The sequence below is a fragment of the Acanthochromis polyacanthus genome, chromosome 17 (assembly GCF_021347895.1).
Source record: "Acanthochromis polyacanthus isolate Apoly-LR-REF ecotype Palm Island chromosome 17, KAUST_Apoly_ChrSc, whole genome shotgun sequence".
In the NCBI taxonomy this organism is placed as follows: domain Eukaryota; kingdom Metazoa; phylum Chordata; class Actinopteri; family Pomacentridae; genus Acanthochromis; species Acanthochromis polyacanthus.
This window is the reverse complement of record NC_067129.1, coordinates 30,482,246-30,494,734: the sequence shown is the minus strand read 5'-3', so window position 1 is coordinate 30,494,734 and position 12,489 is coordinate 30,482,246. Positions and strand designations below refer to the sequence as shown.

Below are 12,489 nucleotides of genomic sequence, written 5' to 3'. Positions count from 1 at the left end.
GAAGATTTTTGGCAGCTTGTCTTTTGTTGTGCAGTCGGTGCTCCAATGTGTGCTTCCTAACGCAACATCTGGTAATCAGTGACCTCAGGCAGACACACAATCTGTCAGTCAGCGTCTTGTCTTGAAGGTTTTCTTCTTTTTGCCAGATTCCCTTATGAGCGTTTCTGTCTTTCCTCTGTCTCTTCCACCTTCCACAAACACGTCTTTTCTTTTATATTGTGCACTCTCTCCCTCCACACTCGGCCGACTCTGCCGTCACTATTTACTGCAGCTCTCCTCCGAATCATTAGCATGCTAACACCACGCACTCGCACCCGTAATAGTTCTCAGTTCCTCTACAAATTTTTTGGAGATGCCTCTAAGCGAAGCACTTAATCCCAAAGTGTTAAAAAATGCATATTCACTGTCAGGATGCTTTTACAAAGTGTGGAAACTGATGAAATATGGAGAAGGTTCCTGCTGGAGAACAATAATAATAATAAAAAAGGAAGGAGAAGCTCAGACAACCTCCTGGAAGAATAAAGCAAAACAAAGACAGAAACATGGAAGCTCCAGGGCATGGGTAGCCTAGCCGCGCTAGACTCAGGTCTGAAGACGCAAGGGTCTAGGAACTCTTGACAGGGAGGGAGGCGGGCTAAAAGGTTGTCTTTCAAATCATTCTGCAGCAACTGGGTAGGTATACAACCAATCAGTGCAACGAATAGGCTGACGTAGTTCCTAGAGCGCCAGAAATCAGAGGATGCGGGAGTTCGGTGAAGCCTTATTTATCTTTCAAGTTGAATTTTAGCTTCAAATCTTTAAGGGCTGTGGCCAAAGCCGAGTCGAAAGATAACTGTTTATTGTGCGCAGCCATCTTCTTGTCTATCCTTGTTTCTATGGTTGTTTCCGGTTGTTTCTGTCAGAATCATCGAGCCTCTGTCGTCACTTAGTTACGCCCGCCTTCTGACTCTACACTTCATGGTGATTCGTCGGCCAGTTTTAGGAGCATCCAGCCTTGAGGCTTACCGAGGGTAACTAGACCCACCCTGGCAGAGAATTAAATTTGTTGCCGTGGGTTGTCTAGCGCGGCTAGGCTAGGGCATGGGCACAAACATAAAGACATGAACATGCTAGGTGAATAACAAATCTAGGGGGGGTTGTCAGAATGTGCATCTTTGGATAGAATCAGGTTTCCAAGTTTTGGGTAAAATAAATTCCGAAAGAATTTTATTTACAGTCGCTACAAGCTGAAACATAAATTATGAGAATTTGAACTTCTGACTCGCTTTAACAAATGCTAGAAATAAATGAGTCTCCAGATTCTGCATATTTGTCAGTGAACCACAGCTGTTTTAAATCAAGTTACACATCAACAAGGGATTTTTATTTACTTATTTAACATTAAATTTAAAATTCTGCAGCAAGAGTTTCACCCAAGGGACCAGAGTGCAAGCCTCAGGTGGAACTATTATTCTTAGAGTTAAGTTTGGTTTCCAGTATGTGGTTTTGGGTTAAAATACGATATTTCCATCACATGTTTCAAGCTTCTGTGCCAGTTTTCTGTCCCACATCATGTAATATCTGATTGATTGACTAAAAAGACGCAGCAGTAAAGCATTAGAATAAAATAAATAGCAAATATATGTTGATTAGACATCAATTCCTGATCATTGAGAATCCGCTTGAATTGTATAAAAAAGATGATTTTAGTAAGACAGGGTTGTACAAAAAGTCAAAATGCATTGAAAATCTTGTCTAAAGTCAACATCTTTCCAATTTCAACTGATTTTACTGAAGCAAATTTTCTTTCTTTCTCTTGAAACATGTTGTGATGTCACAAACAGACTTAAAATGGGAGAAAATGTGTTTCCCCATAAAATGCATTTGAGAGTCCAGTTTGCTTGTAAAGAAACATAATTTTAAACAGACGTGGGAAATAATTAGAGCTAAAGTTCTTGTTTGTGTTAATGTAAGTTGACTCATTTTAACATGTTAGGAAACAAATGTGAGATTCTGTGAAAGTTGGGATTCAAAAACATTGCAGCTTTTGTCAGCCCCACCTGAAATGCTTTAAAACAACAGCCGCATCCATCTCCAGTTGAGGGTTTACCTCCAAACACGTCTCAACGTCTCATATTTTAGACATTTTTTACAGTCTTCCTGACTGAAAATGTCCACACAGCAACTCTACATTCCTCTAGAATGTGCAGATTACAAACCTGCTGCGCCCTCGAGCACACCAGCTCACCTACAGCTCACAAACTGCTCTGAGCTACACAATGGGACGTTGTACCGGACTAATTCAGCCATATATATTTAAATATTAACACAGAAAGCTCCATCCTGCAAGTTGATAGGTTGGTTTGTTACGAAGGAAAGTCTAACGGCACGGACTGCTTGTTTTGCTCCCAATATCTCTTCTGGCAAATAAAAATCTCCAGAGAGATAGATTTTAACCAGACTGGGTATTTGAATTCAGCAGAAATAAAAAGAAATGCAGTGACATATGAAAGCTGCTCATGGAAGATTTTGAACAACACTGGCTCATTTTTAGGTATTTTCTAGCACTTATGTTTCAGAAAGAGGCTCATTATTTTACGAAATAATAGTAATTACACATTTTTCGAGTTGAAGTTGACCTAACTGTGCATTTCAGGGCTCTTTTGAGTTGTTTACCGTTTGGCGTCCAGGCTCTGCTTGGAGCGCAGAAATTGTGAAGGAAAAACACTCTTTCTCCTTTCTAAGGTCATAATGGCCTTCAGACACACAGACGCTGCAGGAGACTAGACGTTGTCTTCATTTTGGTCTGTATTCTAAATCCGACCTTCTCCCAACTACAGCATGTACCCAAAGATCAGAGAGAATCCTCAGAAGTGATGCTGGCGTCGCTTCCTTGTACTGCTGCTCTGCTGGTGTCACGTCTCCTGATGTCAGTGAATCTTACTCTCACACTAAGTCATCTGAGTCTCCAGTGTGTCTCTCTGTGTCTTTCTGCCTCCTCATCCTCGCTCGACCTCGCTGAACTTCCACAACTAAACTCAACTTTGTGGACCTAAAACCTTTAACTGTAACAGTGTTTGGATGTGATTTAGCTTCAGAGCTCACTGTGGCGCTTAAAATTTGATGCCTGTTGCAGTGAACTGACCCAACGCTGACCTGAGCCTCTGGACTCTGAAATAATCCAACTGAACCAGACGAATTAGAAGCTAAAAATCCCAAATACAAGCAGGCTGCAGTAGAAACCTCTCCATTCCATGTTGCTTTCTGTTTGAGTTTAAAATCTGGCTCCTGTCATCGTCGCCTCTCCGCCCGCTTCTGTTTGATTTCACGTTTTTTTCTGTTTTCTCGCTTTAGGAAACACCTGTGAAATCAGTCTCTCCCCGCTGCAGCGACACGACAACATGTGCCAGAACACAGCTGACTGCTTTGTGCCTTTTGTATTTATTTGCACCAGTAAAAAGAGACGCCTGGTTCCCATCACAACCCTGACAGCAGCTGCTTTTGTAGGCCCCAATTCTGCAGAGGCGTCCTCGCTCTTATGTTCCACTTCACTGAAACACCGTGCACCGTACTCTGCTGCTGTACCGCTCTGTGCAAAACTACACTCACGTACGTCGAAGGAGACTCGGATTTTTGTAAACATACACCGGTTTAGTAATGTTATTGTAGAGGTTTGGCTTGTTTTGTATCCGAAAATCTACTCTTTTAACGTCTCAACTGATCTTTTCATCCTCAAAACAGCATATAAAGACAATAAATGAAGGTTTGCACTTCATATAATAGCTGCAGCCGTGTATTAAAAGGTCATTCAGTTATTTTATTGCAAATTTCTGTTGCAAATCATCTCTCCAGAGCCGTTTTCTGTCTCTGTTCCTTAATATCTTGACAAATTTGCACCTTTTTCAACTTGACCACATTTTCTCTCCACTGTTGCAGCTTAATTCTTTCCAATTTTGTCTCTGCTTTGGTATCTGTTCATAAAATCTCTGGAAATGCAAAAAAGCATCATTTTTTTAATAATACCTGTCATTGCACTGAGGAGCTCTAGAGCTGTGAATTAATGCTCGTATCACATGAACTACAAAGCACCATAAAAATAAAAAAACAAACAGAAAAAGTGATATTAACTTTAATAGCTGAAACAACACTGTAAAAATAACTATTTAAGGTACTTTTTTCAATTAAAATATTCTGTGTTTTTCTAGTAAATGTAACACTCCTCCTGCAGTAGTTTTTGACGCTGGTTTGTTCTCGATCTAAATTGATCAGTGGAAATGATGGTTCAGTGCAAAAAAACCCACAAGTAATTCAATAAACTAGACAAAAACTGACATGCAGTCTTATGTATTAACAGATAAATGATATTTTAGAGTTTAAAAAGAGATTTAATGTGAAAAACGTGCTTTCCACTACAGTTCTGATTTTGAAAAAGTAGCAGCAAATGTGACAAGATGGAGAAGTGTTTTTACATCGATCGTCATGATCAATTAAACTCCAGCTGTGGGATGTTATTTCTGATGCTGCATCAGTTTGGATTAAAAAAAAACACACACACCAAATGCAGCAGCAGCGGCTCACACTAATGGGAGTTTTTCAGCAGCTTCTGTTCATGAAGTCTTGGGGCTGCCAAACCCTCAAAAGTCGTTTAAAGGTGAATACAAACACAAATCAGTGAACACGCCACAGAGCGGCGTTAAAGTTTTGATTATTGCCACGTCATCGAGACAAAAGCTGCTTTTCATCAGTATTTCAGTGGTAAGCAAAGAAGGAACAGATTCTTTCAAGTTAGACGCAGTTGAAACTTAGAAAAGAAATGAACAAATACGTCTTAATCCGCAGCAGAAAATAGTCCCAGGGAAAAACACTATTTCTTCTTTCTGAGACGTCAAAGTTTTTCCTTCTCTGCAGCTAAAATTCTGCAGAATAAAAGTGATACCACGTCCGGGACACAAAATGACAGCTGATTCAGTTCATCAGTGTGTCACTATTGCCAAAAACTAAATTAAAGCGAAACGGACGCAGATTTACAACTTTAGCAAAAAATCATACACTCAAATTCATGGCTGAGCTTATGCAAGCTTATACAAGAATGCATTAAATAAAATGTGGTAAGGTTTTCAATATGAAAGGATCAGTGCTCTCCAGTGTTTTGTTGAGCCGTCTATCCGCCCCATCTCCTCCTGATAGACTGCAGATATGTCAGTTCCTCCTCAGCTAATGCTGCAATCATGGGATAAAAGGTGACAGTAAGCTTCATCCACAAATTAACTGTGTTGTACGGCGACGTCCGTAAAGATTAAAGATAAAAATTACCATACAGTTTGTTGTAAGAAATGTAGTATTGCAATAAATGGGAAATGTCTGACTAAAAAAAAAAAAAAACAATATAAAAAGTATGTAATAATAAAACTCAGTGATGCAAACATTTACATGCTAACAAAGAGAGCTACATAAAGGAGGATTAATTTATGCCTGAAAAAGTAGTATGTTTTATTCAACACACTCAGAATAGATAAAGCAGAGTCACAGACGCCATTCTGCTGCCAGAAATACACAACTTGGGCAGTAAATATGTATTAATCCGCAGCAGAAAATAGTCCCAGAGAAATACACTATTCTCTTCTGTTAGCAACGCTAGCTAAAGAAGCTAAGGCCACAAAGTGTATGTAGAATATCCCTTTAGAATAAAGTTTGAATGCAGGATTTAAACTTGCATTAAAAGACCGCCATCCTGCTGCTGAAAAATACACAACTTTATCACCAAAAAAAACCCATCTCCTCCCATAAATACGCAACTTAATCACCAAATATGTATTAATCCACAGCAGAAAGTAGTCCCAGATAACAGCAGTATTTCTTCCTGTTAGCAACATTAGCTAAATAGACTGAGGCCTTAAAGTTTTTCCTTCTATGCAGCTGAAATTATGTTGAATATCCCTTTAGAATAAAGTTAGACTGAAGAAACACCATCCTGCTGCCACAAATACACAACTTTAGCACCAATTATGTATTAATTCCCAGCAGAAAATAGCTCCAGGCAAACGCACTATTTGTTTCTATTAACAACGTTAGCTAAAGAAGCTAAGACCTCAAAGCTTTTCCTTCTGTGCAGCTGTAATTATGGAGAATATTCCTTTAGAATAGAAGGTGAAAGAAGGATTTTAACTTGCAAAGAAAGAGGAAAGTTTAAAAAGTTTCGTTGCTACTTTCTGTTGAGTTTTCTTGCCGTGCTGTTATCACACTGAGCAGTTTCACCTGAGCAGCCGTGCAGCATTGGAACAAACACGCATGAACCGACATACATGCACAGATTAGAGACCGAAGCACACACTTACCTCAGTGTATGAGTGTGCTGATTCGGAGGTTCTGACAGGGTCCGCGGGATTTCTTTAATCACCTGAGATGAGGAAGCAGAAAGATAGGGTCAGCATGTGAAGGATGGGCCGTCTCTAAGCTGATCATCTCCTCCCAGGCCCCATAATGTTATTTCCCAAGTTCCTCCAATTAGGCAGCGCTGATGTGGGATCAGATCTGACACAGTCATCACTTTCATTACAGCGAGAGGAAAGAAGAGGGAAAAGCAGAACCGGGAAGAACCGAGGTTCAGCAGAATTCCTCAGAAATCCTCCACAAAATGAAGCTCTGCTGGAACCCTGGAGGTCGTTTCAACCCTCAAAGCTCTCATTTCGGCTTCATTCTGCTGCGTGTTGTTTAGGTTTCATTTTAAATCCATTCAGCAGCTGGAAACGGAATATTAAAAAAGTGAAAAACCACTTTATCACCTGCACCGACTTCTGTTGAAGAAGCCACATTAGCTAAACAAACTATCGGTGAACAAACTTTATGTTTTTATAGAAGCACAGCAAAAGTTCAGCTTAAGTTTGACTGGTAACTAAAGGAAGTTATGAAAATAATCTTATTTTGTAAAATTTAACACAACAGGTGTTTTTGCTCATTGTATCAATAGGAGAATAAAACTCCTCGATTTTCTTCAAAAGTCAGTTTAGAGTTTCAGTGTGTAGGAATTACACTGTCCGTCAAAAAAAATCACACTCTCTAATAATTCATTGGACCGCCTTTAGCTCTGAGTACGACACATTCACTGTGGCATCATTTCCATAAGCTTCTGTAATGTCACAGCATTGATTTCTGTCAAGAGTTGGATTAATTTTCTACCAAGATCTAATATCGATGATGGGAGAGTCGGACAAAGTCTTCTCCAGAACATCCCAAAGATTCTCAGTGGGCCTGAGGTCTGGACTCTGTGGAGGTCAATCCGTCTCCTGCTCCCTGATCCACTCATTCTCAGTGTGAGCCCCATGAATCCTGGCATCATCATCTTGGAACATGTCCATGCCACCAGACAAGAAAACCTCCACTGATGTAAAGACCTGGTCATTTAGTATCTTCATGTATCAGCTGACCTCATTCTTTGGGAACTAACATTGGTGAACCTGACCAACCCCAGATCATAACCCTAACCCCAACACCAACAGGCTGGTAGGAACTAGCCATGATGACTTCATCACTTCATCTGCCTCTCTTCTTACCCTGATGCCCCTATCACTCTGGAACAGGGTAAATTTGGACTCATCAGACCACATGACCTTCTTCCATCGCTACTTAGCAACTTGAAGCCTTTTTTTCTGATTAGTCTCACTGATCAGTGGTTTTCTTAGAGCTACAGCTGTTTAGTCCCAATCCTTTGAGTTCTCTTCACATTGTGTGTGGATGTACTGAACTGCACAGCTACACAGAAACACCAAAAAAACTGCAAATGCAAATGTAAAAAGACACAAAATACGTATCACAGATGACTTTCTTCAACTTTTCTGACATTAAAAATAATGAAGGTACCTTCAGGGAATGTTACGGGCAGTTTTTGTTTATCAATATAACTTTATCATAACAGCGCTCGATTTAAGGCCGAGAGGTCCGGTCGCCCAAATGAAATTTTTTGGGCCACCAACATACGTTAATTTAGACATTTTTAGGAGCCAAAATCAACTTTTAGTGGCCAAATAAATTAATCCTACTTTCTTTTTTTTTGGAGGGGGGTGGAATCCAGTTCCTCCTCCACGTCAACTTGTTAGCTGGAGCCACCGAGCTATCACTGGTCGCTGGGCAAAGTGTGCTTTAAAACCCCCCACGGCCGTGAAAAGTCGCCCACGAATGAGCAGCACATTGTCCAGAGCTCCTAGCGGCGACTGGGACGTTGACAGCCGGAACAGGTGCGGTTTGTCCCAGGCAGATGAGCGGCGAGGAGCGGCAGGTGTTAGCCGAGCAGCTAGCGGGGGACAGCTAGCCAGCCGGGGAGTCTGAGCAGTGTGTGACTGGGGAGAGCAGCCGGCGGACCCGCCGAGTTAAAAATGACAGCTCTGCTGGCTTGGTGCTTTCCGTTCGCGGTGCTCAGGCTCAGTTGGTGCTGTCCTCCGGATGCCGCCACCACATTCTGGGCTGGTTCTGGATCCAACGGAGTCTCGCAGACTCCCGCGAGATGTTAACGACGTTAACATCAGCGACAATAAAGTGTTCAAATTTGAAATTAAATCAGCGGAAATCCGTGGATCCGCGGAAAATTGCCATCCTTGAAACTTGGATTTGGAGGTCAGTAGCCCAAATCAAAACATTTGGGCCCCTAACCACCGCGTTTTTTGTCATTTTTGGTCGCCAAAATTGGTTTTTAGTTGCAAATGGCGACCTGGCGACCGTCTAAATCGAGCGCTGTTATATAAAGTGAAATAAATGGGGAAAAATGTAGGATTTGTCTTTTATGGTGTTCTGACAAACAAGGAAGTGCCTTCTTAATGGATTTGTGTGATTGATAAAAATCTAAATACCTAAAGTGCATGAAAGTTTTGCACAAAACTGCAATTTTAGCTGCAAAATCTGCTATCATATTCAATTAATGCAGCATGCAATGTGAGCTTGTAGCGACGTCGAGCGCTGTACAAACGTTTTCCATCAGCAGAACCCAGATCTGCTGCTGCTGTTGACCTTGGCGACACACCTGGATCGAGTCCTTTAATGGTTCCCTGTTAGGTCGGGGCATAAAAACACTGTCAGAGGAATTAGCAGCTCATCGGAGTGGAGCCACGCAGCATATGGAGGTTTAAAAAATGTGGACGAATCAGCAGCTTTTTACCCATGAAAAAGCAGAGACTTACAGAGGGTGAAACGGATTTACGGTGGTTGGAGTATTTGCATACGGGACCGTGCGTGATGGGAGTGGAAGCTCCACAAGCCTCATAATCTCTCACATGTACGGCCACACGACCGCTGCTGTCATGCTTCTTATATCACCACATACATACTGCGATACACTGGAAAAGTCTGTTGGGTTTACATGAAAACGTTAAACACATTAAGCAATTTCTTTAGAAACAAACATAACTTGTTTATGTTAATTAAAATATTTTCTTTAATGTTAAGTATAAGCAGCTACCCCATGTTAATTAGAAGTTTCAAATATGTTCTGCATCTTTAGTTTTTCTATAATAAACTCCACACAGTTTTGTTCTGTTAAATCTGCCTCGTTAAGTTATGAAGCATCTTTGTAATTTGTGCGTACATTCCTTGTAATTTCCTCGCACTGATTTCTGTTTTACATAAAGGTTTTTTGTACATCCTATCTGATCCATCTTAATCTCTTCTCCACAGCATTTATCATAAAATCTTAAAAAACAAGGCATAAACAAAAGGAGGTATTTTTTAACACCAGCTGTATTTTATTAGAGTAAAACACCAGTTTCCACCCTCTATATGGGCCATTTAAATGCACTTTTACTGTTGTTAATTCAACATAAAATTAACAAAAACATGTTTAATTTCCACTTTGATGAAGTTATTTGTCAAATGTTTCCATGCAATCTGCAGAAACAGCAGCCTCCATACTATTAATTCTAATTAATCCAGAATAAATTGTTATTTAAAGGTACAATAAAACCGCATCACACCACAAACAGCTCCTGTGTGGAAGCTCAACGCTAATTAAGAACCAGTTAAGAAGAAAACAGTGATTTAACCTTCGTGTCAGTCACTGCAGAGTGACTCACCGACTAGAGTCCAAGAAGCTTTAGAAGATCTGGAAAAAGTCTTTATTACAGCTATTTTCTTTAAGTTTGATGACTTTAACTTCCCTCTTTCTGAATATAAACACATCTCATTACTCCAGTCCTCAATTCTCTCCACTAATCCTGTTCATTTTAGATGTAATTTTAAGATTTTATCGATCAGTTTGAACCACTGATTGTTGACTGACCTAATTTTTAACTGGAATATAAAGTCCTGCACCTTTATGGAAACAAAGCAACCATGACTAGAAGTAGAGACAGCTTAGAAATGTCTTCTGACGCAGGTAAAATGTGAGAAAGCATGAAAGATAAAAACGAAAGTTGACAATTTTTCCAAGTGTCCACAGTTTTAACCAAAACAAGAAAAACGGTGCCTCTAAATACTGAAGATGTTTTAGTTTGCTTCCATGTTTAAGTCCTAAGTGCTCTGTATGAGCACTGCCTGCAGTTCAACCAAAAAGTCAGTTAACTTTAATTATGTAACTGCAGCTGGTTGCAGCTGAGTCACTAATTGTTTCCCAGTTTGGCCAAGAAGGGAATTTTATTTTGTGTGAAATGAACCAGAGTGAAAAATTTATTTTTGACGATTTTTAAAGAAAATAAGACAGATTTGATGAAATATCACAGTTTGCAGCTGTGATTTGTTTCATTTTCCTCCTTCAAACTGTCACAGCTGAGTAGCCCAAGTTCAGTCTGGTAAACAATTCATTCAGTTTTTAAACTCTCTCTCTCTGATTAATGGTTTATCTTCAAAAATTTGCCTTTTTAACAATATAAAGACACCATGCCTCTCTATTAATTAGTTTCCTATCTGCTCTGGAGCCTGTAGTTCTGGACTCTCGACTAGAAAATAGAGCTGAATTGGTGCAAACTGTTAATATTTGGGTTTAAAAAAAGAAGAAGAAAGAAACATGTAGAATTAAGTCACTGTGATAAATATATTGTGACTTCATGTCTATATTTTGGTCATTTGTGCATGTAACACATGATTATTTATGAATAAAGGATCATTGAAAGGGTGAAAACCTGATAGCTTGTTCGGGTTTTACAGTTTTTGGCTCAATAAAATGGTGTAATTTTGGTGATTTTTGAAAATAATATCCCTTGCATACCCACATGGTACTGGCCACATCTGGTTCTGGTCCATTATTTTTTTGGCAAAGTTTTACATGAAATATATTATTTAAGGTGAAAACCTGATGGTTTGTTCTGATTTTACAGCTTTTGGCTTCATTAAATGGTGTCATTTTGGTGATTTTTAAAGGGTAGCATCCCTTTCAGACCCACTTGTGTGTTTGGGGTTTAGAGTTAAGCCACATCTGGTTCTGGTTCTCATCTACAGAGCACTAATGTTGACCTGATACGAGCCAGTTTGAATCCTTAGATCCTCAGGTGGGAAGCGGCTGGCTCTAAAGTCGAACCTTAAATCTATATGTGACTTTACCATCAGGTCACCTCAGCTTCGAAATGACTCCTTCTCAATCAATTCTTAAAACCCATTTTTACAAATTTGCATTCACATGATGTCATTTTTATTGCTGCTGAAGTGTTTTATTGCTGACATATTGCACTTTGTTTATCTGCATCTTTTACTTTCTCGTTTTACCTTCGTCTTTATTTCACTTTTATTTTGAAAGGCTGTGTCTAACCGTCTGCCTTCTGCTGCTGTTAAATTGCCTTCTGCTTTGGAAAATTCATCTTTAAAAGTTTTTAATTGCAGATTCTAAAACATTTCTTGGAGTCATTAGAGGAACCAGCCACTGCTACCTTCTCACTTGTCATTCTCGTGATGACTTGGCGACTGGGCTGCAGCTTCCTCCTTAATTTAATTAGATCGCCATCTTTTGAGAAAACAGCATCGGTTCCCCACATGTGCCTGTCGGCCGACACTCTCACCGGTGTCACTTCTGTTAATCATTCCCTTTCTATTCAACTCGGAGAGCAGCAGAATACAGCAGCCATTACACACACCGCCACCCAATTAGAGCAGGAATGTGAATTAATGAGCAGGTCGGGGCGGGTTAATGAAGGGTGGCGCCGATCTGCTGAGGACTGAAATTAAAAACTGTATCCTCTGTCCGAGTGAAGTTTGGCTCAGGAGGCTTCCTCGATCCGACTCTGTGTGTTTGTGCCATTGGAATCATAATGCAGCGCCAAGAGGGGTGTCAGGTTTTACAGTCGCCCCCCGAACACGACTTTATTTCCACTGTTTCATGCAACAACAAAAAAAAAAAGATGAAATAAGTTTGTTACAGCAGGAGGAGGCAAGGAGGAAAGATTGAGCAAAAAACGCTCAGAATAATCACCAGATTTTATGGAAGTAATCTTGTTTTACTTCAGTTTAGGGAGGAAACTACCACTGCTTTGAGATAATTTTGCAAAAAAAAATGGTGAAAACTGCCTTTTTCTGTGTCACTTCATCATCAACCCAGAGGTC

The 12,489-nt window shown here is 40.1% G+C and overlaps 1 protein-coding gene across 2 annotated transcripts in view; it reads right to left on the bottom strand.

Moving 5' to 3' along the window:
• sgcd (sarcoglycan, delta (dystrophin-associated glycoprotein)) overlaps positions 1–12,489 on the bottom strand; it is a 547,041-nt gene that overhangs the window by 327,091 nt on the left and 207,461 nt on the right. For both annotated transcript variants that reach the window (XM_051938031.1, XM_051938032.1), the window contains one exon: positions 6,315–6,376. The gene's annotated coding sequence lies outside the window, so the exon portion shown is untranslated. The remainder of the gene's footprint in view (positions 1–6,314; positions 6,377–12,489) is intronic.